This window comes from Haliotis asinina, chromosome 7, assembly GCF_037392515.1.
Source record: "Haliotis asinina isolate JCU_RB_2024 chromosome 7, JCU_Hal_asi_v2, whole genome shotgun sequence".
NCBI classification, from domain to species: domain Eukaryota; kingdom Metazoa; phylum Mollusca; class Gastropoda; order Lepetellida; family Haliotidae; genus Haliotis; species Haliotis asinina.
In genome coordinates this window covers 3,003,877-3,030,903 of record NC_090286.1, presented here as the reverse complement: position 1 = coordinate 3,030,903, position 27,027 = coordinate 3,003,877, and the positions used below count along the sequence as shown (strand labels likewise).

General features: G+C 42.1%; 1 protein-coding gene across 4 annotated transcripts in view; it reads right to left on the bottom strand.

Annotated features, from left to right (window-relative positions):
• The window catches only part of LOC137290366 (uncharacterized), a 29,016-nt gene extending 23,032 nt beyond the window's left edge, over nucleotides 1-5,984 (bottom strand). The window contains exons 1-2 of one of the 4 annotated variants that reach the window (XM_067821251.1): nucleotides 5,902-5,984; nucleotides 2,650-2,738 (exon numbers count right to left, since the gene is read on the bottom strand). The gene's annotated coding sequence lies outside the window, so the exon portion shown is untranslated. Of the gene's footprint in view, nucleotides 1-979; nucleotides 1,331-2,649; nucleotides 3,037-5,901 lie in introns of those variants that run through there. The other 3 variants (XM_067821252.1, XM_067821250.1, XM_067821253.1) reach the window with 3 other exon arrangements.
• Nucleotides 5,985-27,027: the final 21,043 nt, after the last annotated feature.

Genomic DNA, 27,027 nt, shown 5'->3' with positions numbered 1-27,027 from the left:
TATACTTTATTCTCAAATCCTAAGGGTCATGATGAGAACATGTATACTTTTGAATCTGCATCTCAGTTTCATGATATGAATGATCATATATGTCTTAACTAACTAGATCAAGTAAGAATTATATACACTTTTGTGTATTCTCTACAGAAAACAACATTGGGAGCTAATATTTACAGTAGGTTAATATAACATTCTGGAGGAGCAAAATATAATGTCAATGTTAGTAAAGAATTGAGATTACTGGAATATTGAAGAGAAGCCAGGTTGAATAAGCATGAGTTGATGTTCAATCTAGACTTGCCTATATCCATGCAAACATCAATACAACGTGTGTACAGCTATTTATGTACATGTCTGTGAGGGAGTCTATACATCAATGCCTTGCCGACCATGTGCTACAGCTATCACAATAAAATGTCACCTACACAGCGTTGTTTGGACATTTACAACTGTCACAATGAAACGTCACGCTCCGCACAGTTTTAACACGAGTACAGGTTCAGCTATGCTGTGTGATTACCAGCATCTGGGCCAACAAGCCTACAATCTTGGTGGCTACCAGACCATGTACACCAGCAGCAATAAAGATAGAATCGTATATCGTGTAATAACATTGACAAGGCAACAATGTCAGCCTGTAACTTAAAAAAATACAGTAACTCCTTTCACAAACATGTCCCTCATAGCATGAAGACATTAGTCCATACCCATCTTGGCGGGCTTCTGTTGTAGGTCCAAAAAACAAGTGCATACAAAGCATTCAAGGGTACTCATACATCTCTTAGTAGCCATTAAAACAGATCATATGATGCTGATTAAGATTACCTGTAAATAACCTGTTGACAGCAGGAAATGAGACAGCCATGTATTTGAATGGTATATCATGAGTGCAAGCCATGCAGGCCTCCTCTATATTTAAATGACACTCCCAATTTACGTGGACTTGCTTGCCCACCTGTCTGACCTTCTCCCATCTTACCTTGATACAATATGGTAGATCAATCAGACATCATACATAACAAACAGTTCCACGGGATGGCAAGCTGTAGCACTCTGCACATATTTGTCAAGGCCTTTCTCTAGGGTACGTTGATCTAAACCCACATTAATGTCGGCTTCTGTTAAACCGGTTTGGGTCCAACTTGCATGGAGAATATGTAGGCCAAACACAGCTGTGTGTATGCTACAATTGATGTACAGGAGCTCGACAGTCAGCCAAGCATGTCATATATTATGCATTCACCTGTGAAATCCACAACAGTGTCATGCATTGATATTCAGTGTGAGGAGCAGTGCCCAATGTCATGGAGTGCTCAGTGTCCTGTGATTGCTGCTTCTACAATGAAAGGATTTGGGGTTTTGTGTTTGTCAAACTTGTGGATCAGTCAATCTTGTTCAATCAGTTACCTGCTGTCAACAGTGAAGAATGAAGATGTGTCAGGATTTCATTCTTATTGTGTCAGATTTGAAATCAAACAAAAGCCAATGTTTCATTGAAATGATCATATTTCTTTATATACTTGTGTTGATATGATTTCAGACACAATATTTTTAATTAGATTATTTTTTGTGATTTGAAGTGTTTGAATATAAAAAGAACATTCATTATGAATCAGATGATTTTTTGATGTTCATGTATTGTGATAGTCATTACTCTTCAGTTAGCTATGCCATGAGATACCATTGTTGACAATGAGTCAAGCAGTGAATATATTTTACTGCAGCTGTCATCAGCATTCAAGTTATGTCATGTTGACCTGCACATAATTGAATGTAGACTAGGAAACCAGTGACTGACAACTTTAGCAAATTTTTCACCATCAGGGCATGATGACACATATAAGTGCTCATAATTTACCACCAAAATATCCACCTACTGTTACAAGTATGGGGAACAAGGAACCACCTCTTCCCTAGAGCACCGATTTTGTAGCTATTTCACTGTCTCCCACAGACCCTGTAGTGTATATATCATGGAAAGGATGTAAACATGACAAGCACTGACATAGTATCAATCCTGGATGTGTCAACATCTCACAGGTGCCTGCAGGCAGGTGAACAAACTTTAAAACACTTTCTCAAGTTGGCAATAAAAATGACTAATAGACAGATTCATCTACAAAAATGAGGGCACTTCCTGTTTAAAAACAGATCCAAATGAAATTGATCAGTACCAGAGTGTCTTATATAATAATTCCTAATTCTAATAGTGATTAATGCTGTAAATCTAAGTTGTTTCAAGAAATTGCAGAATATCTGCAAGAGTGTTCATTCATTATGATTATTACCAGCTTGTTGTAAGCTTAATCCAATCTTTTTTAATCAGTTAAACAAGTATTTGGAAGTTATTGCAAGTATCCTTAAGCATTTCTTTTGAGGAAGAAAGTTAAAAAAAAGGTACACAGCTACCCCTTTGTATTGTCATTATCCATAGTACATGATTTTTATAATCCATTACTAGTTAATACTTGTTAATAAAGCTATTCTGTCCTTCACTGAAAACCTTGTAAAACCTGAGATATTACATTTATTTGCTCATAGTGAGCTACAGATTTTACAAGTTTAATACAACTGTACAGATTATGCAAAAGGCAATTACAAATGCCTTGAAAGTGTACATGACATGTGGCATTTAAAGTGCATACTCACTCAGATACCTGCCCACATATATTCCTCTATCTGTCAGCACACAAGACTCCCCAGGATATGTTTTCCTTCTCTACGGCTTTCGAGATTGTCTGTGTACATAGCATAATTTAAGTGGACAGGTGAGTCACATTACAGGTCTACAAATTCAATGTACACATTATACTTGCATGTAACTGCAGAACGCTGTGCGTAGACTTTCAGCATCCATGATTTATTTGGTCACTCCTAAACCACAAGCTTAAGACGTGTCCTACCTTACTATAATTTCTTTCCAACTCCTACTTGAAGGTTAAGTAAGGTCACATAAACTCACAGTTATATGTAAGGATTTTAAGTGTCTTCAACAAAATTCTTGTATCAGATACTTGACTTACTGTGAAAATATCTGATCAACTGCTTTTCTGTGTCATTTCAATGTGGCCAATGCAGATTTCATGTCTGCATTTTTATGCATTGTCAGCCTGTCACCATGTCTATACAATATGCTCTCTGTATTAGGTTAAATCCATGTCAGTGTTAAGCATTGTGTTGACAAGCTCAGAGGTAGGCATTGATCTTGTTGCATACTATGCACTTTTTTGATAAATGTTTGAGATTTTACACTTTTGTGCTGGTTCAATTATCAATCTATGAAACCTTTATCTGGTGTCCCCATTCATGATATTGAGCAAAGACAAACTCATTCTTCATATAATTTTGTTACACGAAATATCTAAAACATTGGGTTAGAAAGCACATGAACAATCCATTTTGCAGGAAGTTAACATTTGAAGATTACATATTTGTTTTGAACATAACTGAATGAGTGCAGGAAGCTTTGAACAATATCAATAATTATATTACAGCTTAATGATTGAGAAAAGACTCACATACATTTGTAAGAGATATTTGATCTCATTGAGAACACTGGCACATTAAAAAAAACACTCTGGTTTATTTTAGTTAATTTAACAAATACTAATCAAGTCTAGCAGAGCCTGACATGGTTAGGGGACATAACTCCACTTCACAAATATCTATTCCATAAGTCACATGCTCCAACTGACATTAGGAGAAAAGTAAACATTCTGAATGTTTTCTCAGCTACTTTACTGTAATTCACTGACATGCTGACTGACATGGGAAGATAAATAAGAAAATCTGGTTTGTATGAGACTGTATCACCCTCATATAATAATAGTCCTTAGTTGAACCATCTGAAGTGAATGCTGTTAGTTTCCGGGAAAAAGTGCTGTTGAATAAAGGTGTGTGGTGTTCCCTGGTAACATGTAATCTCTAACTGCATAGCAGTGTGACTACTACCACCCCCAGTATAGACACTCCTCCAACGAATTACCTGCCACGGGAAGGTGTCACTCACACTGACTATTGATTAAGTAAATATTTTGGACATAGCCCAAACAACCTAATATATTGCATGGATTTCTTTGTGACCAGAATATGTCAAGATGATACAAGAACATTGTTTCAGGATTGACAAGCTCATACTTACCTTGTTTCTAGGTAACAAACCTAATGACAAGGACTGGAACTCACTCAAACAGTTTATTTTCTTTCTCATTTGGTGAGATGAAATTTGGATTTAACATCAGGTTCAAGATTGTTTCATGTTAATATTAAGTAAGGCTGCTCACACTAGTCAGGTCTTATGTTAGTTTTATAGTACTAGGTGTTTGAGATAGCATGTCACAGTCTGACGTGAACACCCACTCACATATATTACGTACCGGTATGCTGATAAGACAAGTCAAAAAATGGAAATTCTTATGGATCATAAAATTGTTATGGCTGTGTGTCTGCTGAGTGGGATATCCTTTTCACAACTGAACAAGAGAACTATGTCACCATGATAACACTTGAATCTCAATATTTGTTTTTTATATTTAAATGAGGTAAAGTTGTATGAAGGAGAGTTTTTTTTTGAGAGTTTTTGAAATTCAGCAAGCTGTGTGTGTGAGCAGTTCTGTACACATGGTAAGATGTTTATCACGCATGTTGTGACCTCAATACTTGTATCATTATTATTTATGTATTTGAGAGTTTGACCAGTGATCAATAGTCCTTTGATGTGCAATGTACCATGTCCATAAATAGCCACATTGCAGATGCTGTGTTGGATGTTGGAGTCACAGGAAACACTGTGAAACAGGAACCATGCAAATATTGTTTCCTAGTTTATATATGTTATTAGGCTTACAAGGTGTGATTCACTGATATAAGTACAAAAATATTGTCATATGTTATCCTCAGGAAGCTTTATAATTTGTTATGAGCTCAACAGTGCGACATGAGGTCATTTACCTAAAACACCTTTCTACATTAACTTCTTAAAACACCAATATATCAGTGAAAGGGATGATTACTTTTTACACAGTGTTTCAACAATGATGTTTTATCTGTGTAGACAAAAGCATCATCCTGTCAGCTATATTTGTTTGCTGTGGTTTTGATATGTGATGCAATATCACTTGGCTACAAGTCATTCATTTCCTTCAAGTGTTGTGTATTACAGTGAAAATAAGTGAAATGTTAAAGTATATATTGCTATATGTTGTCACCACCTTGATATTCACTATGGCAATATTTATCTTATCTTTTTATTATTAGGTGTAATGTATGTATTCAAAGGGATCAAATTATGGAACTGAATTTGCATGCCATGGCATCGTAAAAACTGAAAGCAGTTCAGAACACAGATGAAATATTTTGTGAGTGCCATGGCAACACAAATCTCATAAATAATACACACAATTATTTATTTAATAGAAAGTATGATGAACTTAAGCAACTGAAATTATTCAAAAACTATTTTGGCGCCCCATGAAAATAATCAATGGCACTCTGAATCTTGGAGGTTAACATGGGCTTGGCCATTTTGAAGATTCCAGTGTGTATAACAGGAAATTTTGTTCTGGATGATAACAGAGTTTGTGGGTTAGCGTATGGATTCAGGACTAATGAACATGAACTATTCTTGCAGTCTTGTTTACTGATTTACGAAGCAATAAATTGAAATGACATAATTGTTGTGATGTTATTGTTAATTGGATCATCAAAAGGTATGGGTACACTTATTTTCACAAATTCACACCTGAACGATCTGTCTTGTGTTCTTGTACACCCTTGAAAAATATTGCATTTCTATCCTTAATCATTTTCAATATACTCCATGTGTATATGAAAACATTTGCTATTTCTAAATTGAAAAACAACACATATCATCCATAATGTTGGTAAACAGAACATGCTTACCAAAATGGCTGTATGTGGAAGTGGTAAAAGTCATGATGAGCTTCAGCCATAGCTTCCTATTTGCAGCACATGCTGTATTGTAATAGAATACATGCATATTTGTCCCAGTGCAGTGGTATAATACTAGAATTACATTAACAGAGTGTTAGTGTGGCAGTTAGAGCTGTTCGGGGAAACTGAACAATTGATATATCAATACAATGTGTCTCCAGCTACAATATCAATGCACATATAATATTAATGTCAATACTGATAATTATTACAACTTGAAATTCATGTTTGTCAAGCTTAGGCCAACTTTCATTGAAATATAAACAGTGGTACTAATTAATTTCTTTCCTGAAGAGCAATTATATTATGAATTAACTTTTTAATGATCAATTTGTGAATATAATTTCTATTATTAAGTTGAACTGATGTCTAATACTGTCCGTGAAAACAGTTTTTGTCTGAATTCAAGGTTCGTCTATTTCCAATTTCTAATCAATAATAAAATCCCCATGAGCAGTTGAGGAAATTACCAGTGGTAATCTAGAGGAGATTATAGTGTGGTTATGTGTAAAGATGGCTGAAGAGGATCATATGGTGAGATTTAGTGATTTGACTAATAGTATTGAGTTGACACTAATACTTTAACTTGGTCGAGATTTTGTTATATGCAGGCTGTTGACATTCAGCTGAAATATAGCTAACTATCATGTTTTCCAAGTTTGTCTGCTTTACTTAGTCAAGATACATCCAATATATGGATCAAGATGTAACCGAACAAAGCAGGGAGCTGTCAATAAGCTGACCTTGTCAGCTTGCTGATGGTGTTAACCTCTTTAGTCAAGGTATCCCACCTCAAATCAGGACTTTAGCTGAAATTACATTTTCTTTGCATCTGAAATAGACCTTGTGGTTAGTGAAGCTGTGGAACATAATATTACAAGACCATTCAAACTATTTTATAAAGAAATATGAGATATGTATCATCTCTGTTGATGGAGATATTTACCTTGTTGAGGACATCAGTGGTTGTGGGCTGCTTTGATAAGGAAAACATTGTGAGATGAGTGCTTGGCTTGGGTACACAATAAGAGACATTTATAGGAAAAAGAATTTTTTCAAAGGCCAGTACTCTGAGCTGTTTGAGGTAATACCTGGCCTGAGCTTCTTCTGGCTTGGGAGTGTTTTTACAGGCAGATAGACAGGTGAATGGTGGGCTTGTTATGCAGCTGTAACAGGGAGGACCTTCCCTGTAAAAGTGTTCATTCTTTCATGTGATAGCCTGAGTGATGCATTACCTCAGAGATATTTTTAGTGCTTGAGATTAAGCCAGTATTTGACTGACACTTTAGTGTACATGGAAATCACTACAGAAATAGTTGTTGACAACATTTAGGTAGCAACCATTTGATTATCATGGGGAGGGGTTTCATTAACATTTTCTTCAAAGGAGCTCAACTATATTTCCAGATACTCAATTAGGACACATGATTTACAATGTTTATAGTAGGTATTTTTCAGGAAAACAAGGACATGAATATATTTTTAGCAGAGATTTGATGTTTTGATTGGGTTGTGATGAGATGTTCTGTGAGCTGGATGAGTGTGTGTTGTATTCCCATTGCAATAATTACTGGTCATGCTCTGTCTCTACTTTACCTGGTCCAAGGTTTATTATTACTGGCTAATATATTATAGCTGGAATGTTCCTGACTGGTGTCAAGCTACCGGAACTCACTTGATCACTCTCCTTACTGCATATGAATCATCACTGACATCACAATTCCACATGGACTATCCAAGTAAACACAGATGTCATCCTCCAGTATATTATATATTCCTTGCATTGTGGACTATCATAACCTGATTTTACTGGACACTGACTGCAGACAAGCTGCAAAGGGTAGACTGTCTCACCTCCGAACCTCTCTATGCTACTCTATGCTACCGATTTTTCCAACTGAGTTGCTTCTAGGGAAAAAGCAAAGAATTAATATTGTTGAAGAGACTAGACACATCCATACTCAGACACTTATATATTCTCCTGTGATCTCCATATTCATGACAGGTTTTTACAAGTTTGTTACAAGTTTGATCTCTGGTGTTAGACCAAACCTACCTGTGTTTCAAGATTCTGGATGCTTCCAACCTGTTTTTGTCCTTGTTTTTCTTGTCCTGTCACAAGAAACAACTTTCAGGCAGTGACCATTTGTACAAATACGTTTCAGTGCATCATGAAATTGTTTCCACTTTACTTTTGCCTTTCTTTTGCTCCTGTAGATACAGAAAATGTAATTAACACAAACACAATCCACTCAGGGTAGCTTCTAGTTTTCTGTATATTGTGTTTTCCTTTGTGACATACAAGGGTATACAGCCCAAATCTGTCAGGAGTGGTATAGAATCACACACCTTTACAGACATTCGCTGTGTTAATGAGCTCCTGTGCTGTAGATCCACGTCAACCTTTATGTACTGTGGACAAAAGTAACGGTGTTGCGCCTCGGGTATTATGTCGTATCAATGAGGTGTCAGCTTATGCCCTCAGGTGTAGAGACACAGTACTCAGGATAAAAGTAAAGGCATCAACCCTTGCCCCAGGGATAATGTAACATCAATGAGACTGGAAGTTGAGGGCACTGACTCAAAGCCTCTGCTGTAAGGTCTTGGTGGGTTCCTTTGGCCTGAGTTTGGCATGAGACTTGCTGCTATAGTGCATGATTGTGGGTAAATGGGATTTTGTTTCACCCATGTTCACCCGTATATATTACATTTAATGGATCTATAATGTCTTCGGTGCATATAGGAATTTGGAATTTCATAGCTTGTGAGCGCCATAGCTGTGTGCATCGGTTCAAAGCTGTAAGTGTCTGAAACTTCTACCACATCAGGTTTTCCACCTATGCAAGCTGACATGGTGGGCATATTGTAAGCTTTTAACCTGACACAAGGGGACCATGGGTTGATGTACCCTCAATGGTTGTTTGAGCCTTCGGGCTGAGGGAACATAAACAAACATTGAGGTTACATCAACCCATGGTCACCTTGTGACCAGTGAACAATGTATTTATCTTACCGAACACTTCAGTGTTTATTTTGAACTGTTTTAAGCAAAGGTATTAAATTGATAAACTTCAGCGAACCTATGTGAATTAAACAATTCGAATCTTGCATCTTGCTGTTTTTCCCGCAGTTATTGTCGTCATGCTGTGGTGTAATTTCTTATCTTAGTATTCACACAGACTAAATTTTAATGTTTTGTCAAAATTTAATTTAGCAATTTGAGACAAATCTTTTCATAGCCATCGCTAGATTTTGCAGAGGAAAAAAACAGATTTAGTAGTTATCTCTCCTCCATTGACTTGAATTAGCAAAACATCAGTAATTTCTGCACATCATACATGAGTCAACGTTATTCAAGATAAAGAAGTACAACCATTAAATATTACAAAATGCTATGCATAGTTACTGTCACACTGCTTGAACATACATTTTACCAGTGCATGAAATCAGCCAAAACCCAGCCAGACATCAGGGCTGGTATCTTCAAAATGTTACCTGCCCTAAAGGGATTTTTGCCAGACTAGATCTGGTGAATTTACCTAGATGAATGGAGCATCTAAAACAGACCACAGGGCTGGCAATCCGTAAATTTAGAGTGTCTGTCAGAAATCTAGCCCATCTAGGGTGGTTGGACAGGCCTTATTTCTTACACTCGTTTTACTTGAGACAGTCCAGTGGGGGCTGATTGCATTCAAATTCCAGTTGAAGTCTCCCTTTCCAATGAGGTCCTGAGTCACATGTAATGGCAGTGTTTTGAAGACACAATGCCATTGCTTATTGCACCTTTTCCTTCACTTCATTACAGAGTACATTTCCACATTTAATGCGTCAGTGACAAAAATGATGTCTGATACAATTCCCTGCCTTGAGGATATGTTCCGATGTTTCAGGTGAACAACTGACTCACCTTTGCACAGATGTCACAGCAGGATACAGTCTGCTTTTTGTGAACACCTGGTATCGTCACTGTGATGTTGATTAACAAACACATGCTAGTGTTATAGATAGAATTGCATAGACAAATCTGCTCTCAACACAGACCTGTTAGGACTATAGAAAGTTTATTGTTGAGTTTCGAAGGCTGGAGTAGTATATACAATGGGGGTTTTAAAACACTTTCAAGAAAAGTCTCTACAAAGCCTTATTTAGTAAATAAGGCTTTGGTTGGGCCCTTAGCTCTTGCTACTATTACCCCTACTACTTAACGTGTGTTGGAGGTAACACTGTGCCGTACGGTACGATCAATAATTCTTCTCTTACAAACCCCCTACCCGGCCCATCCCTCAAGTAGTATAAGTTAGGTTCGTCGGCTTTCATATCCACTTTATCTATGTTGTAAGTTTTGACTGACCATATAGGATCGGTGGCCCGCTTACGGCTATCACCCTCGTGTTCCCCCGGTTGGTATAGATACCTCACTAGGGCCCTATCTGGTATCTGTTTCTCCTTCCCACGCAATGGAGCGGCCGACTCTGCAACTATTGATTTTAGTTTGATAGCGTCTGCCGGTTTCTTACCGGTGAGACGGGTGACTTCATGGTTGATTGCCGACACCACCTTGGGTAACCTCGTGACCCATTCAGTCGATCGTTTTTCAGGGGTGACCATCTCCCTAGCATACTGATGGCCGAACAAGCGCTCAGCCAAAGTCCTATTAAATCTCTCAACTATGGCTTGGCTGCGATGGGCTCCGGCCGTGCCACGCCTGACCTTTGTATCGTGTTTGGCTAGCAGTTGTGACACGGCACCCATGAACTCCCGTCCGGGTTCAACTTGCAGCTCTGTTGGCCACGTCAGCGGACTGCGTTTGTATATGCGTTCGAATCCTCTGGCTACCTGGGCCGAATCTTTAGTGGTCAAGGGTTCGGCTTCCTTGTAACGACTGGCTACGTCCACTACGGTTAAGGCATACTTGTACCTCTTGTCGTGGGGTAGGAACAGTAGGTCTGCCTGGTGAACGCTATTAGGTATGTTAATACCGAACCTCCTTCTAGGCACGTAGCGTGGTGCCGGCAAATAGATCTGCCACAGGGCTTGTTTTTCAAGCCACGCTTTGGCTTCCTCCGGGGGTACTCGCGCTATTTTAGCTAGCTTATCTACTGCGCTAGCTCCTTTCCAGTACCCACGCGGGCTGTAGTAAATAGCCTCAAATTTTTTCATGTCCATACGCGTATGTGTTTATCCCATCAATAGCTATCCAACGTTTCGTGTCCATAGGCGACAGGGACGTCTTGTTTATAGTCAGTCCGTATATCTTATGTCCATCACTTCTAAGTGTGTTCATTTTATGTCTAAAGGTACGGGTCTTGAACAGGGCTTCCTTGAATCTGGCGTGTTTGATGTGTTGTTTCACCACATACTTCTTAACCCCCTTAGCCTTCCGGATCTCACTATTGTCGGCTTTCAGTATGGAGTACATCTTAGGTCTCAAACCTATGTACTCGGCTATGGGCGTGCCAGCACACTCGTCCTTCATCTTACCTAGGACCTTTTTATTTACCGTACTGTGTATGGCATGGGTCTTAGGGTAGTCGCTGGTGTCGTATAAATCGAGGTGTTTTTTCATGTCCTCGTACACGTCCTCGGTTCGAATCTCCATCAGCAGGGAATCCGTGTCAGTGTACAGCACTTCACACCTGTCACCGTACTGTTTCTTGAGCTCGTTGTAGTAAAAGTCGTACATCAGGTGTTTGGATAAATCGAGGATGCTCATCCCCACATAAACAGGCCGGTTGAATTTTATGTGGCTTTTCTTCATGTGTAGGGCAACCAGGTTGTCTGTGAATATCTTACTACGGTTGAATGTCGGACTGGCTATCAATCTCCTGAGCTTGTCTTCCTCACTCGACCGAACCAGCTTCACGGTCACGCGTTTCCTCAGGTTCTCCATAGTCTTACCAAACACCGAGTTGTTCATGAGCTTGTAGAGATTTTTCTCAAAATCACTGGTGGCTTTTTTTCGTAGGTCTGTGTTCATTCTGATGTAGGGCTCCATCCATGGGCTCTGGTCGAACATGAGCACCCTGTGTATTTTGGTCAGCCTCATACCCAACGACAGGTACAGCTGTAGGTTGCGATAGTGAACGATGTACTTGGTCTTATTCATTAAGTTAGGCACGAGTTTTTCAACGTCTGTCACACGCCCACCTAACAAGTTATGTTGGTACTCAGACATCCAGTCTGGGTTAACCCTCATACGTTCGGGGGCCAGGGGGTAGCTGTTGTGTGATGTGTGTAATTCCTTGGTATACTCTAAGTCAACCTCGAGGATATACCCTTTGTTCGAATCTGGTGCAACCCCCATAACATCAACGTGGGGTACCCATTCGAATCCCCCTGTAGGTAGATACTGGCTCATGGCCCAGCCGTACAGGTTGTTTGCGTCGAGGTAGAGAATGTGATTGGTTGGCTTGTTAGGATCGTAACCTTTCACGTATTGATTATTTGCTTTAGCGTATCGTTTGGATGCCATGGAAATCCCACCTCGCAAGCCTTTCTCAATGAATAGGTGCATGTCGTAATCTGTGAGCAATTCCAAAGTAACTCCGGTCTTTTTAAGCAAGGCGTCCCACGACAGACCTGGGCTGGTGTAATACCATGCGGGGTCGAGTTTATACTGCTTGAAACACGTTCGCCTAAACGTCTCAAACACGTCGGCTAACAGCAGTACATCTGTCCTCAAGTACAGGTCGTGATAATCACCCAGGTTCTTACAACCCAGTTTATTCCATACGTTAGTCGCGTGCGAGTAATCATCTCGTGAGACGGACGCCTCATTCAGCTTGCTATAAAAGCAGTCAATAGGGGGTAGTCTGGTCTCGGTGAACTTGACCCAACTATCCATGTACTCATAGGGGTACACACCCTTCCTCATAAGCAGGGGTCTAGTCTCGGCGTCTGTGTATCGATCGGTGATAGGGAAGGTATTGTTGGCCTTGACCAGACTGTCGAGTGACGACAGGAGGAACTGAAACGAGTCAATGAACCTAAGTCCGTTTAAGCTGAAGGAGATGTATCTCTCCATGTTGTTGGGGATGCACGTTATATTACCATCGATTTTCGCGATGGCCTGCATGATCAAGTGTGAGTCGTACCCTCTCAAGTTGTGAAAGACAACGGGGATGTTTATTGTCTTAGGGTTGATTTTAAGCTTGAGGTTGCACGCGCTGTGAGCGGCGCCTCTATACTTACCAGTTATGTGGCAGTGATCTCTCACCGAATCACCGTTAAGTGGTGAGTCACACATGTGACAGTTAGTGCTACTAGCGTGAGCTAGCCTGTCGACTCGGGTCATACGCATGGGAGCGATTCTATACAATGCATTCCTAATAATTTTTTCTTCCTCCTGCAAACACTTTAGAAACCTTTCAGCCGCGTCAGGGCCCCTATACACTACCGGAGCTTTCGTTTCCCCGTCATAACGGACGACAATGTATCCAAACCCACAGGCTTTATGCTCTTGTGTTTTGTGGGTGAAGGGAGCCTCGCCGGCGGCACCACTGGGGGATTCCCCCACCACCAAGGCTTCGAAGTCGGCGTGTATGATATAAGGCACAGACATTTGGTTCTTGTGGTTACTGAATTTTAGGATATTATCACCTTCCTTAGGCATGTCGACTCGTATGGCCGTCTGCCCCACACCTTGACAATCATCCTGGTGGGATTCTAATAAATCAGCTCGTGTGAAGCCATGTAGGCATCGTTCACAGAAGTGGGTCTTTTCTCTGTGTGCCGATTGGTCATACAACAGCCTGCTAAAGTGTTTTATCCATGTGTAGTGATACATGTCACCTCGCTGGATCATGAATATATTGATAACTTGGCGATCCTTCACCGGGCTGACCCTGTGTACTATTGTTGTGTTACCTTCGTGCCCAAAGACATTTATAGCCAGATTATTCTGTTTTTCTACTTTAGTGATCTGGGATATGGGGGTGGGTTCATCTATACCATCCCAGTTGAGCCCATCTTCCTGAGGATAATTAGAAGACCTGTTCGGATTAGTGTCAGCTGGAAATAAGGCTGACCTGATAGCTAACCTCAGGCAATCGTTTCCTCTATTCTTAACGTCCTATAGTAGGGGGGCAAGGCTAGGTATGACCCGCCTCTGAATGGCACGTAGTTAGCTATGTCTAGATAGACATTATCGATTTTATCTACAGCCCACCCGGACCCCAAGTGTGTGTAGCGTTCTAGGTATTCTCGTATCTGCTGAAAACTGGTATCGATTGATGCGTCAATGGTCTCTGTATGTGTGACGACCTCTTGTTTACCTCGGAAGTAAGGCTGAACATACTCAGTGGCCCCTGTGGGGCCCCCAACCTGCTTATCGAGCGACATTTTCACTGTGATCTGAAACTTGATACTTCCTAGGTTATTTAGTTCCTGGTTGACCTTATCAGCTATCAGAGGCTTGATATCTGTAATGTCTATGTTTCTATCAACGTGCATGCGCCAACCTCTCAAATAGTTGCCTACAGCGCGCTCAGTGCGCACGAACTGTAGGTCAATAGCTCTATTCTGTCGTAATAATTCTACAAGCTGTGGTTTCCTCATACGGGAATACCCGCCTAAACCCAAATCGTGTGCCTCGGCTTTCAGTTGTTTTACTGTAGGCACCACCACTGGGGTATGTGATAACAATTCGACTAACCCGGCTCTCCCCAGGTTTGAATAACCCGTGTATCCAAGCTGTTTTGCTTGAGCTTTTAATTGTTTTACCGTAGGAGGGGCTTCTAAACCTAGTAATCTCAACAATGCTGACTTCCGCATTCGAGAATACCCGATCACACCTCTCTGTTTTGCGACCTGCTTAAGCTCGCGTACAGTAGTCATAGTGTTTACACCTAACATAACCAATGTCTAATTGGGTCACAGTAAAGGGAGGTAACCCTTGATAAAAAATATGTGGCTGTTCCTTGTGCATGAGTAAACATTTATTTGGAGTCTATCTTAAGCAGTCGCCTACGTTCTTTTATGTAGTCCTTTTTATTCTCGTAGATGAGTTGATGTCTGACTACGTTCGCTCCGTGAGCTTTACATAGACAGTAGTGTCCTTTAACCCTGATACCACACACAGAACACGTGTAGTTAGGACTTCCCATATGGAAACAACAGAACCCCTGATTCCTGCATTTCCTACCACAGGCCTCGGTCTTCCCCATAAGTATGTATTCGCATCGGTATGGAGCGGGTCTCATGTTTACTTATATAGGTATTTAATTTAATTGCTTCACAACCAACGCAGTAGCTGCTATACCCAACACTATGAAGCCCAGTTCACGATTCATTTGTCCCTTGGATGGTGTGTAGTACTGAGCGAGTGTGGGTTTATTGAGCGGTTCCAATCGTTTACCAGTTAGTAGGTAGTATTCTTTCATTGCTTCATCGACATCGTTGAATGTTTGAACGGCATGGTTTTCACGCTGGAGTTGTTCGTTAATAAAATCGATCCTCTGGAGGCGTTTTTTAGCGTACTCGGCCTGTGCCTTTTGTAATTTCTCAGTAGCGAGATCGTGTCGCTTCCTTTCTTCCTGTATTTCATCCGCGTCTCGTCGTTTCGAGAAGAGGAAATTACTCCCGGAAAATGCCAGGGCATTCACTAACGCCCCACCGACCATCATAGCTATCGTGGCCATCCTATATTTATTTCATTATATTTTCAGGTATTATCCCTTGTTTTACTAGGATGTCTTTTGTGGCCATCGCCATACCAAGGTTCATTATGAGCATACCCATATCCTGCAGGTTGAAATCTAGCTTGATAGTTGGTTGTTTAAGCACCATTTTAGTCAACCGAGCGTACCCTACGGCTAGACTGGCGACCACTGTGGCGTGGTATGCGTCGTTGACGAACGTTTTCCCCTCAGACATTATGTATATATAAAAATATTTTAAATTATAACATGATATGCGGGTCGACAGTGGGGGTTACCTCACTGTTGGGGGGTACCACCTCACGGTGAGGGTTTCCCTCACTATATAACCACGAGATAGCCAAGGCAGCAGTTACGCCTACAACCAACAACAGTCGGGGGTTGGTCACTGTAATAATTTTATGTTGGTTACACCACCGTTTTTTACCGGCAGCTACTCTCTTAGGATTCTTCTGCCTGGTTACTGTTGGGGTCACTTCCCTCACTGTGGGGGTTTCCTCCACTGTTGGGGGTGTGGGGGGTACCCCCACTGGGGTTTCCTCCTCCTCCCTGGGGGATTGTGCAGCATCCATCTATACTATTATTATTATTATTTTTTCTCTCAAATTGACAATGCTTTGCCGTGATAATCGCCGCCGTCACTGGAGCCAACAACATACCATGTTTGTGGTACAGCCCGCAGCTGATAGAACTCACGGCGTGTTCGATAAAAGGGTCTTTCTCGAGGTCTTCCCACAGGTAAAGTCGGCACTCTGGTGGAACGGGAAGGAAGTATGACACAATACCGGTGTATATCTGGGTCATAGCCGATCCTATTGTCTTTGTCATTTCTGCTCCGAGCCGGGACTCGTATCTAGCGTACAGCTTATCGATTTCTTCGGCTGACATTTTGTGAATTTTATCCGGAGTGTAGTCTCCAAAGTAATGTTTGGCTTTGCCGCCAACAGCCAACGCCACCAGTTTCTCTCGCTTATCATCATCCACTACCCCAGGTACCAACAATTGTTCGAGCAATTCCTCACACTCCATCTTATAATATAACAAGTAAGATTTAGTTTTAACTATATAATACCCGATGCAGACAAAACACAGAGAAATGAAGGTTAAGTTGCACACGACAAACACTTCAAATATCATAGCTTTGCTTAGCTTTGCTTAGCTTTGCTTAGCTTTAGCACACTCTATATGCTACTGGTTGGTCGGTCTTGAGCACGAGCTTAGCGTGTTTAGTTTCAGCGAGCTGTTTCTTCACCCGTTCCCGTTCTAATTTGCTCATCACATCGTTCTCTCTCAAACACTCCTCGAACGAATCCCTGTCCTTGCAGTGAAATAAGGCCACCCATCGCGTCTGCTCCCTGAGGTCTTTCAACACCGAGTTGAACTTCTGCGTTAGCACCCAGACGCTGTGATTTGCATGCCGGCCGGAGAAGGCCAGGTACGATAGCATGTCTCTCTTTTTTGTTATCTCGCGATTAGCGCTGCAGTCGTCCAGTATGAACAGCGTCGGTTCCCCTTTAAATTTCTCGTGAAGAGCTTTCAACCAGTCCTGCAGGCGTGTTCCAGGGTCGATTTTGTGTGCGTCCGGGTCCGTCATCACCCAAGGTCACGCGTACGTTTTATTCATGCTCAGAGTAGGGCACATGATAACGATGTTATCGAACACATCCTTGTAGTAACCCTCCAACATATCCAACACGAAAACGGTCTTCCCACAGCCAGTCTGCCCGCACACTATGGCGCAGTGTGGGTCAGTGGGCAGTGGGGGGTACCCCCCATCAGTAGATGGCTTGCACGAATCTCCCATTGTCTATATTAAGTTGCGCGTCCATAATAACGTACAGATATAATTTCAACTTACCAGCGGGTTGAGGATTCTTAGTAATCTGGATGGTTATCCCTTCGCTGCCGTTATCTATACGGCGCCCGCTACCGTGCAGTTTATCATCATCCGTGGATCGCATGTCCAACCATAGGGCGTACTTGGTGGTCAGGTATTCACCGATCTGCACGGAGCCTAGGTCCAGGTCCTTTGTTATGTAATCCCCCACTGTCCCTGGTAGCTTTTTTATCTCATCCCACTGCTGGTGTGGTCTCATACCATGACTGAACAGCTGGTTGGGCACGCCCTCGATGGTCACTTCCACCTTTTCAATCTCGGGGTTGAAAAACTTCTCGCTGTCCCTCCGGAATGGCTCGTAATCCTCCACGGGGACGACCAGGATACCTTTCATCGATCGCGCCGGCACGTTCAGGTTGATATTCCACACAGTGTCGCTCTTATCTCGCACGACTGATCTATGCCTCAGTACGCGATCATACAGGATAGCCATCTTCCCAGAGTACTGGCTTCGAACCTGCCTGGCCAGCTCCGGGCTAGTGACCATGTCGAACTCCAGAGAGATGTTGTCTATGGCATAACTGGCCTCATCACCGTTCGGCGTACGCACTACTTTGCTATAATCGTTAAACGTGAGCTCGTATTCGAGCCTATCACCCAGCGCGGCCTGGTAAAACGGCACGTGTCCCGTGAGCAACTCGAAGTCGAGCGGCACGCAGAATCGATTCCAGTATGCTCGAGCGATGGCCTTTTCACCGTCTGATAGCTTGTCTAGCTGGTCTGGCGTGAAGGCATACCCTATGCGCGACCGGGTTGATTTGCTGATGCCCTGGTACACATCATTGACTCGTTCTCCCTCACTTTTCCAGAGATCCCCGTAGCAGTGAAACACGTCGCTGTCGTCGATGCTCAGCACCTCGTTACCGCTGATCTTGACGGTCGTTTTCTTGATGATAGCTCGACCCACGTTTCGCACTAGCTCGCGTTTGTCATTGTCGGAGGTCAACGTGATATTGAACGCCAGTCGAACAGTGCCTGGTACAATGAGGTCATTCTCACCAAGGTTTGGAAATCTAACCAGCAGAGTTTGATTCTGGTCTATCTTGCTGGGATTGTTGGTGATGGTCACCGACTGGCGCACGGCTCTGGCGCCTAGTGGCTCTCTCAATCTTCTGAAAGGATCTAATTTTCTGCCGTACATTGTTATATAAAGGAAATATATTTTTAATACTAATGGATGAAGACATACCTATGGATGATATGTGGGACGATAGTGCCCAGGCATTCAATGATGACCAGGAGACCTCATTCTCGCTAAGTGACAAAATCATTAATGACGCCGTCGACGATTATTACAACGTAGTTGAAAATAAATCCAAACTCAAGGCGTCGGGAAGAGAATATTCCAAGTTTTTTGTTGAGAAGAATGGCCCACTGCGTTTGAAGGCTCACCCGGAGATCGATCTCATGCATAAACACACGAGAAAACCGCTTGCCTTATCAACATTGGTCGGTAAACATGGAATTAAGTTTGTCCAAGAGGAACTAGGCTTCAAAGAGTACAGTGGCGCGCGACCTAAGCTTCCTCCGAAGTTAGTTCAAAGTCTGGAAGGCATCAGGGACGCCCCATCGGATCAAAACATGACTTATGATATTAAAAAGGTGTTGGCTGACTACGAGAACAAGCCCTTCCCGGGTCTCGAAATTACCTTTCGGGAACTGAAGGGGTTGGACCTGTTGATGCAAACCATTCGTGGTCAGCTCTGGAAAAGCACGGCCAAAATGAGTGAGATAGACGACCACATCGCCTATGAAAAGAAAAAACTCGGTGAAACTGAGGACGAGTCTATGAAAGCCACCATCGAGGAACGAATACGTAATTTGGAAGATGAAAGGCAGACCTGGTTGGAGACAGCGTCCGGCTACAAAGAAAAGCTTAGATCCCAGACCAACCGTGTGCGGGAAACCATCAATCAAGTCCTCCACCAAGACACCACGTTAGCAGACAGGATTCGGATATTGTTCCGGGAGCAAGGGATCACCATCGCCAGTATTCTGACTGCATTGGGTTTCATCATATCAACCCTGGTGGTGTCACTGACAGGGGGTACCCCTGTGGGGCCTGCCGGCGGCGGAACCCCCGGCGGTGGTGTTAAAGACTGGATAAAAAAACTCGGGGAACGCCTAGCTAAACTGGCTGGTAAAGCCTCCGAAGCCCTTCCCGGCATCCTGGGTAGCATCGTCTCGTGGTTGTTGGGCGCTCTGGCTAAAACTGCCACGTGGCTCAGTCAAAACCTGTGGGCAGCCATTGTCGCCGTGGCGGGTCTGGTGTACGTAGCGGCTAAGAAATTTTTAACCAAATAAGCCCCAAAGCTACCCCACCAACCACCAGGGCCGTTTTATTATCGATGTGATTGGAGGCTTGAATATGGGGGTGTGTGGGGGGTACCTCCACATGAACTTTAGACTCCGGGGGCGGCGCCACTATACCCGTTTCACGTGGTGGGATGTGTGGGATATAGGGGGTGTTAATATCGGGGTTGATACCCAACTTTTGATCCACCGTGGCTATGACTATTTTGTTGTTATAACCCACCACTTTTTTTACTCTCAGTTGCATATCACTCGGAGCCATGTACAGCCCCACACCAAACACGTAATTGACTTTCGATCTGGCGTATTCTAACACGTTTTGGTAACGGTCGATGGCCCGCGGGAGATCAACTGGAGAATTGATAGCATCCTCAACGTTGGCAACGAACTGTTTCTGAGCGTCGTAAGCAGTTCCCTTACCGAGGATGTTGGAACGCGTCATCGACTGCGCACCCAACAGCGCCCACACGTACGTTCGAATCGAGTCGTTCAACCTGACTACCCCGGCACGAGTGAATCCTTTCGACGTATCCAGCATAAACATTTTCCACCCGTCTGCGGTTGACTGCTCCACTTTCTGGATTATGAAAGCAACACCACCTTCAAAATTCATACGATCATCCCTCCATTCATTACTCGACAAAGCAAAGTCCTGCCTAAGTATACCTCGTTTCACTAAATCATCACTTGCATCTTTCACTGGTTTTGGTCCATATTTGGTAGGTTTAGGAACAATATCATCTAATACATGGAAAAAATTCTCAGTACTAAACATTTTTCGTTTCATAAAGTTTGTTAGTAAATCTTTCTTAAATGCTTTTACTGAGAGCCCATCGCTGTAAGGAATACCCAACCCGTGGTTCAGCCCCGGCAAACGCCAATCCGTCTTCGGGTTTATTTCGAATTCATTGCAAATATGTTCGTAGGCCCGTCTATCGTACGGGTTGTTTGTTGCGTCCCACGCTTTGTCCTGTGGGAGGGGGGCGCTGATCTCTTTAAGGATACATCTGACCTGGTAGTACACGTGGAACTTGAACACAGACTGACTCAGCGGTCCACGCCGAGTGTCGGTCAATGTCACACCACACCCCGTTGTAGCGCACCACACGGCAAAGTTTAATTGATTCTGCCAGAACTGCATAGGGTTGTTGAACCAAGCGTGGACTGCCTTGACGTTAGTCACCGAAAGCTTATACTTATCGAACACATCTAAAAGCTGGGCATTGAAATACAACCCAGGAGCAACCACGATCTTCATGGGGGAGAAATCTACGTCCAGTTTAGGGTAAAACAACATTTTAAAACTCTTATATAATGAGAATATATACTCTAACATGTACATAACACTTCCAGGAATAACGAGCGGTGAGGCCGTTCAGCTGACGCACGCGATCGATAACACGTCAGGTCAACTCGAAGTCGCACTCTGCGATATCACCTACCTACCGCAATGGACTAACATCAACGCCAGCAACAATAAGCTGTTCGCCAGTGGAACTCGCAGTCAGATAACTGACGGCTACTACAGCGTGTGCTCTCTAAACGACGAGGTCTTCAAACCCCTTGGAGCCGAACTCAAGATGAACGACTCAAACGGCACAGTGGTGTTAATCAACAACGGAAGAACCTCCTTGAGGCTCGGCCGACCATTAGCGAGGATACTCGGTATGTCTCCTGATGAGATAAAACCAACAACAACCGTCACAGGCACGAAGTTACCCGACCTAGTACCGTACCGAGAGCTGTACATTCATCTCGGTCAGGTGAGCACAACGTACAACATTCAAGGAGGTCACCCTTCCACTATACTGAGAGCAGTGCCGGTGAAAACTGAGAAATACAACGACGGTAGAACCGAGTCGTTTTCACCACGGCAGTATAAGAGATTAACCCAGGGCAACATATCTGAGCTGATAATATCGGTGTTAGATATAAATCATAATCCTGTAAATATAGGATACCTCAGCTTAACGCTTCATGTAAAATGACCAGCGCACAAGGGCCCGGAGTGAAAAAATGCGTCAATATCGGGATCTCCGACCTCGGAGACACGCGCGGTTTCGACGCTCCCGGAGTAGATGGTAAATCGTACGCCTTGCAACTGAAAAACAACATTTACAAACGCGTTGAAGTCCCCTCCGGTGGAACCCTAAGTGATATAGTAGATACCACAAGAGCAAAAATCAACACTAAGTACACCCTTGTCAACACCGGTGATAACTGGATAATATACCCATCGTTCGGGGGTAAACTGTTCGACTTAGACGATGTTGAGAGCACTACCGTCGCCCGAAACAAGCCATATATGCTCGTCTTCACCGAAGATGACAAGTGGGTGTTGTTACCCGATAACGACTGGTTTCTCAATATTAGACTCGGCTCCCCCTACGTATTCACAGATAACAAAGACAACCACCTAAACAAAGTCGTGAACAATGGAACCCTGCTCGTGGCTTACGTCCCAACTCAGAGACGTAGCGTAGTCGTCAGCCCACTCAACACTATGGCAGCCCACATGCTATCGAGTAAACCGGCCATACAAAACGTGGCATTGCAGTTGGTGTCTGAATTCGAAGGCGTGGTCAAGATACTAGAGAGTCTACCGGCAAACTCAACACTAATCATCAAAGTCTACCTAGGGGAACCATCGGTGAATGATGTCGAGATCGTGAATGGGATCAAACTCGGGTGGGTGAAACGACACCAGTATCAAGTTTGCAACGTTTACGTGCGGGTGGGTGTTGGAGCCGACACCAGTCTGCAGGGGGTCAACGTGATCGTGGAAAACAAGATATCACTAACCAAGATCTTCCTGCCTGACAACATACACTTCATGGGTATGAAGTTCACCCCTGAATTATTATCAAAAAACCAGTTGGAAATTATATCGTAATAGTATAATAATGACCAGTCATCCCAACACTACGCTTAACGACCTAGGAGATACGGAGGGATTCGATCAGCCTGGTGAGGAAGGTGAATTATATATCCTACACTTCAAAGACAACGTGTACAGACGGGTGTCGTTATCAGATTTAAAAGAACCCAAATGGCTGATCGACTTAACACTCACCTCACCTTATATCACATTAGGCGCAGATGTATTGATCTCTAAGATTAGGAACAACGGTATCTGGGTCGGGGATTTCATTCCGGAGAGTAAATTATACATGATAACTATTGGTATCGAAAAACATAAGTTAAAGTCTGTAGGAAAAAATAAATTAACATTTAGCAATAATGCTTATAGCAGATATCTTGATAGAATATCAGCCCCTTTCACACTCATCATAGAAGTCTTCTTTTTCTATTTAGATAATGAAAACACCTCAAGAGCACACCAAATTTTACCCGGGGTGTCAATACACTGGTTTGACGAACACCTAGACCAATATTGTCGTATTGTTATACAACAGGATACCTACGGGGGTTCTATAAACCACTTAATAAGTCTCAGTGGGGTTTTTATTACAACAGAAAGGTATATTAGCCTCTCACCTCTTACCCTGAGTAGTAGTCTAGATCTTGTAGACTTCAAATTCATTGATAAACTATTAACTGAACCACAATTAAAATATCTTTCATAATATATATTATAGGATGGGTCTGTACCCAGTCGTAGAGGAAGTAGCTAAGACGCTGGAAACCGTAGATGGGTTCCGCTTGAGGCAGTTATGTGATGTGAAACGCCAACTAGAACAAGACCGTGACACGCGGAAAGCACTATGTAAAAAGTACCATAGAGCTTTCAATATCGTGGACGGGGCTGACACTACCCTTATGGTAACCAGCATGGGACTAGGGGCGGCAGGCGTTGGGTTGTTAGCTACCATCGTGGCCGCACCTATAGTGCTAGGTATTGAAATAACGGCAGGGGTGGCAGGGTTGGCAGGGTTGGCGCTTAAGTTAGTATCACGCAGACTGCATCGTAAGGCATTGAAACACGACGAGATCAGGGTTCTGGCCGAAGCAAAGCTCAACACAGTGAGTGAGCGTATTTCCACGGCACTCTCTGATAGTAAGATCTCAGAAGAGGAGTTTCGTTCAATCCTCTCTGAACTCACAAAATATAACGGAATGAAACAAGATATTCGGTCCAAATCTCGTAAGTCTGCTATCAGTGATGACGAGAAAAAAAAGTACATAGAACAGGGGATACAAAAAGCCCAACAAGCCTTTATTATGAACACCAAAGAGATCATAGGCGGTTCACGTTAAACTGTTTCATCGATATAAACGTGACATAGGCACAGTGTTACCTCCAACACACGTTAAGTAGTAGGGGTAATAGTAGCAAGAGCTAAGGGCCCAACCAAAGCCTTATTTACTAAATAAGGCTTTGTAGAGACTTTTCTTGAAAGTGTTTTAAAACCCCCATTGTATATACTACTGCTGGTTTAGGGGTGGTCAGGAGACACCATCTTCAATACTACCATTATGGGCTGCCTTGACCCATAGTGTTTTTGTATGTATGTGTATATAGAGCTGTAAACTGTATATACATTACAGGTTTGTGTATAAAGATTATCTTCCCTGAGTATTATCTTCCCTGCCTTCACTCACCCAGATTCCTTGCAGGTAGAAATATGCAAATAATTATCAATATGAGGCACCAACACATAAGAAACAAAGACTGGTTTCTTAATAATGTCACTGGTGAGCAGCATCCAGATGTCTGATATCTGTGCTACAGAGAAGCAATGAGTTAGTTTGGTTTAATGCCACTTTGCCAGACATCAGAAACACACATTTTACTCATTTGGAGAATTGAACGTGGGTTTTCAGTAATACGAGTGAATGCTTTAACCTCTATGCTACCCCACTACCCCTATGCTATAGACAACTGTCATTAAATCTTTCCAAAAACAATGTGCAATAAAACCATGGTTGAATCTTAAGTTTCTATTTTTCAATGCCAGGTTATTCTCAAAATTAATCATTCAGATTTGTGATGTGGATTTGATTGAAATTTAGTTCTTTCTTAAAACTGCAAAGTGTATGGTACATCATGTGATAAGCTGTTGTATTGTGCAGTATATGTTTATGAAGTGAAAAACAGGTCTGCCACAAAGTGGAAAGTAGGCAGTGTTTACGAATAGTGTCTGACCCTCTGACAAATCCGATTTGCCAATGGTCTGACAGATTTGCAATTGCCAATGGTCAGACAGAAGTCTCAAACCTGCTGGTCTGACTGAATATGTCACAATAACCTTGTCTGAAGTTGTTATTTGTGGCATGTGACACTTGTTCACTGTTTAGAAATATATGTTTATAACGTTTGTCATTATATAATGTTAATAATTTCAATGCCAATTATGAGAAATGTTAAATCTGAAATGTGTGTTTAATTTTACTCTGTGGCTCCAGTGAATTTTCAGTGGGTCAGACAGACATCTGAAACTTACAGGACCCACTGTCCTGTTACTTTGAAACACCATTCGTGAACACTGAACAGGTGGTTCATCTTCTGTGCGAGTCAAGAGAAGACATTAAAAAAGTATTAATGCCATACATTAAAGTAACACGGGACAAAGGATGAAACAAGGACTGGCCATTCAGTTCAATGTGTCTGAGCAGGGTGTCCTTGTTAAACTTCAGCATTGTTATCCATTTTGCAAGGCCTATAAGTCTGGTCTATAACATGAAATCCTACACAGAATACCAGTAAATCAAGTAATCTTGAACTCAGTGTTAATCCCATTTGACATCACTTCACCTCATGATCATGTTAAATGTGGCTGAGATTACTAATGAAAAAAATAAACATATCAATTTCTTCATTGTCAAGTGGTTTACTAATGCTAAACTATAGGTGATATCACTGAAGACATGGGGTGGTTCCACAATGCCTTTTTGTTTGTGTGATAGTGCAAGGATCGCTCTGAGTGTTTACTAATAGTGACAGATTCAGGACAACTACTGTCCAAATGAACATTCCAAGGTCTTATTACTGTATCCATGACGTATGTCTACATCTCTTATTTGACCTTATTAATATAACGCTAATTCCGTTTGCTAATCCTGACATTACCATTGACTAGTCACTGTCAACGCCAGGTGACTTCACATCAATTGATGTTATTTATATCATGACATTTATAGTCTTAGTTGGTTATTCCTGGGACAATCATGTCCATAGCTCACATGTCTAGTTCTGTGTCACAGTATCTTTCTGTGACTATTCATTGTTGTCCATTATTGTGTGAGGTTTAACGATACATCTGTAAAACCATGACAGTGGTATTATGTTACCCATGAGGCTTAAGATATCAGTGTAAATTCATAATGATTTGAAGATAAATCTGTAAACTCATGGCTAGTATAGCATCATCAGTGATTGTAAAAATAAGGCATGTAGTTTAATGGTTAAGCCCAAGTTGGGGTTGGTCTTTTTGTGAGTGCTAATTTGTTTAGTGTGAGTACTAGGGTTGGTAGTGTCATGGCCATGGTGCATCTGGTGACATATCAGTGTGCTTTGATTAGGGGCATCTATGTCTTGGGATTGATTCACACAAATGAGCTTATTTTAAGGGTTTGGGATATGATGTCGCTCCAAAGAAGTTCTAGTTGTGGGATTAAATATGATCTGCATATCAGTGTGGTTTACGTTTATCACAAAAGATGATTACATATATTGATAATTATATGCTAATGTGTTTTAAGTTAAAACCACACTATTGAAGTTAAACTGAAAAGCAGAGAACCATGAAGAATTGGGCTGGACTATATTATAATTGATCTTCAGCAACCCATACGCGTTGTAAGAGGTGACTAAATGAAAAGGCTGTCAGGAGTGCTGACTTGGTTGGCACTCTCTATAATATCCATAAAGCTTAATGCACAGATCAATGTACATGATGCTAGTTGGATTTGCTGGTTAATACTTTATTGTTTACCATCTTTTGTCTATCTTTGGCATATTGTTGTGTGTGTATGTAGTTAAACAACCAAGAAACCAAGTATTGCCCTGCTTGTATTGACAATATTGCTGTGATAATACTACATATGATGCCTCATCAATGAAGCCATGGTTAGGGGTATACGGCTACTATAATCCTACAGATGTCATAACAATAAAGTGGGGGGTAGTGGGCTTACCAAAGCCACGCAAAGGAGTTTATGTCACATCACTGTCACTTGTACCTAGAGACATAGTTATTCATGATTCAAATATGGATGTATAATGTGGAATGCCTTGTATTTGGTTCA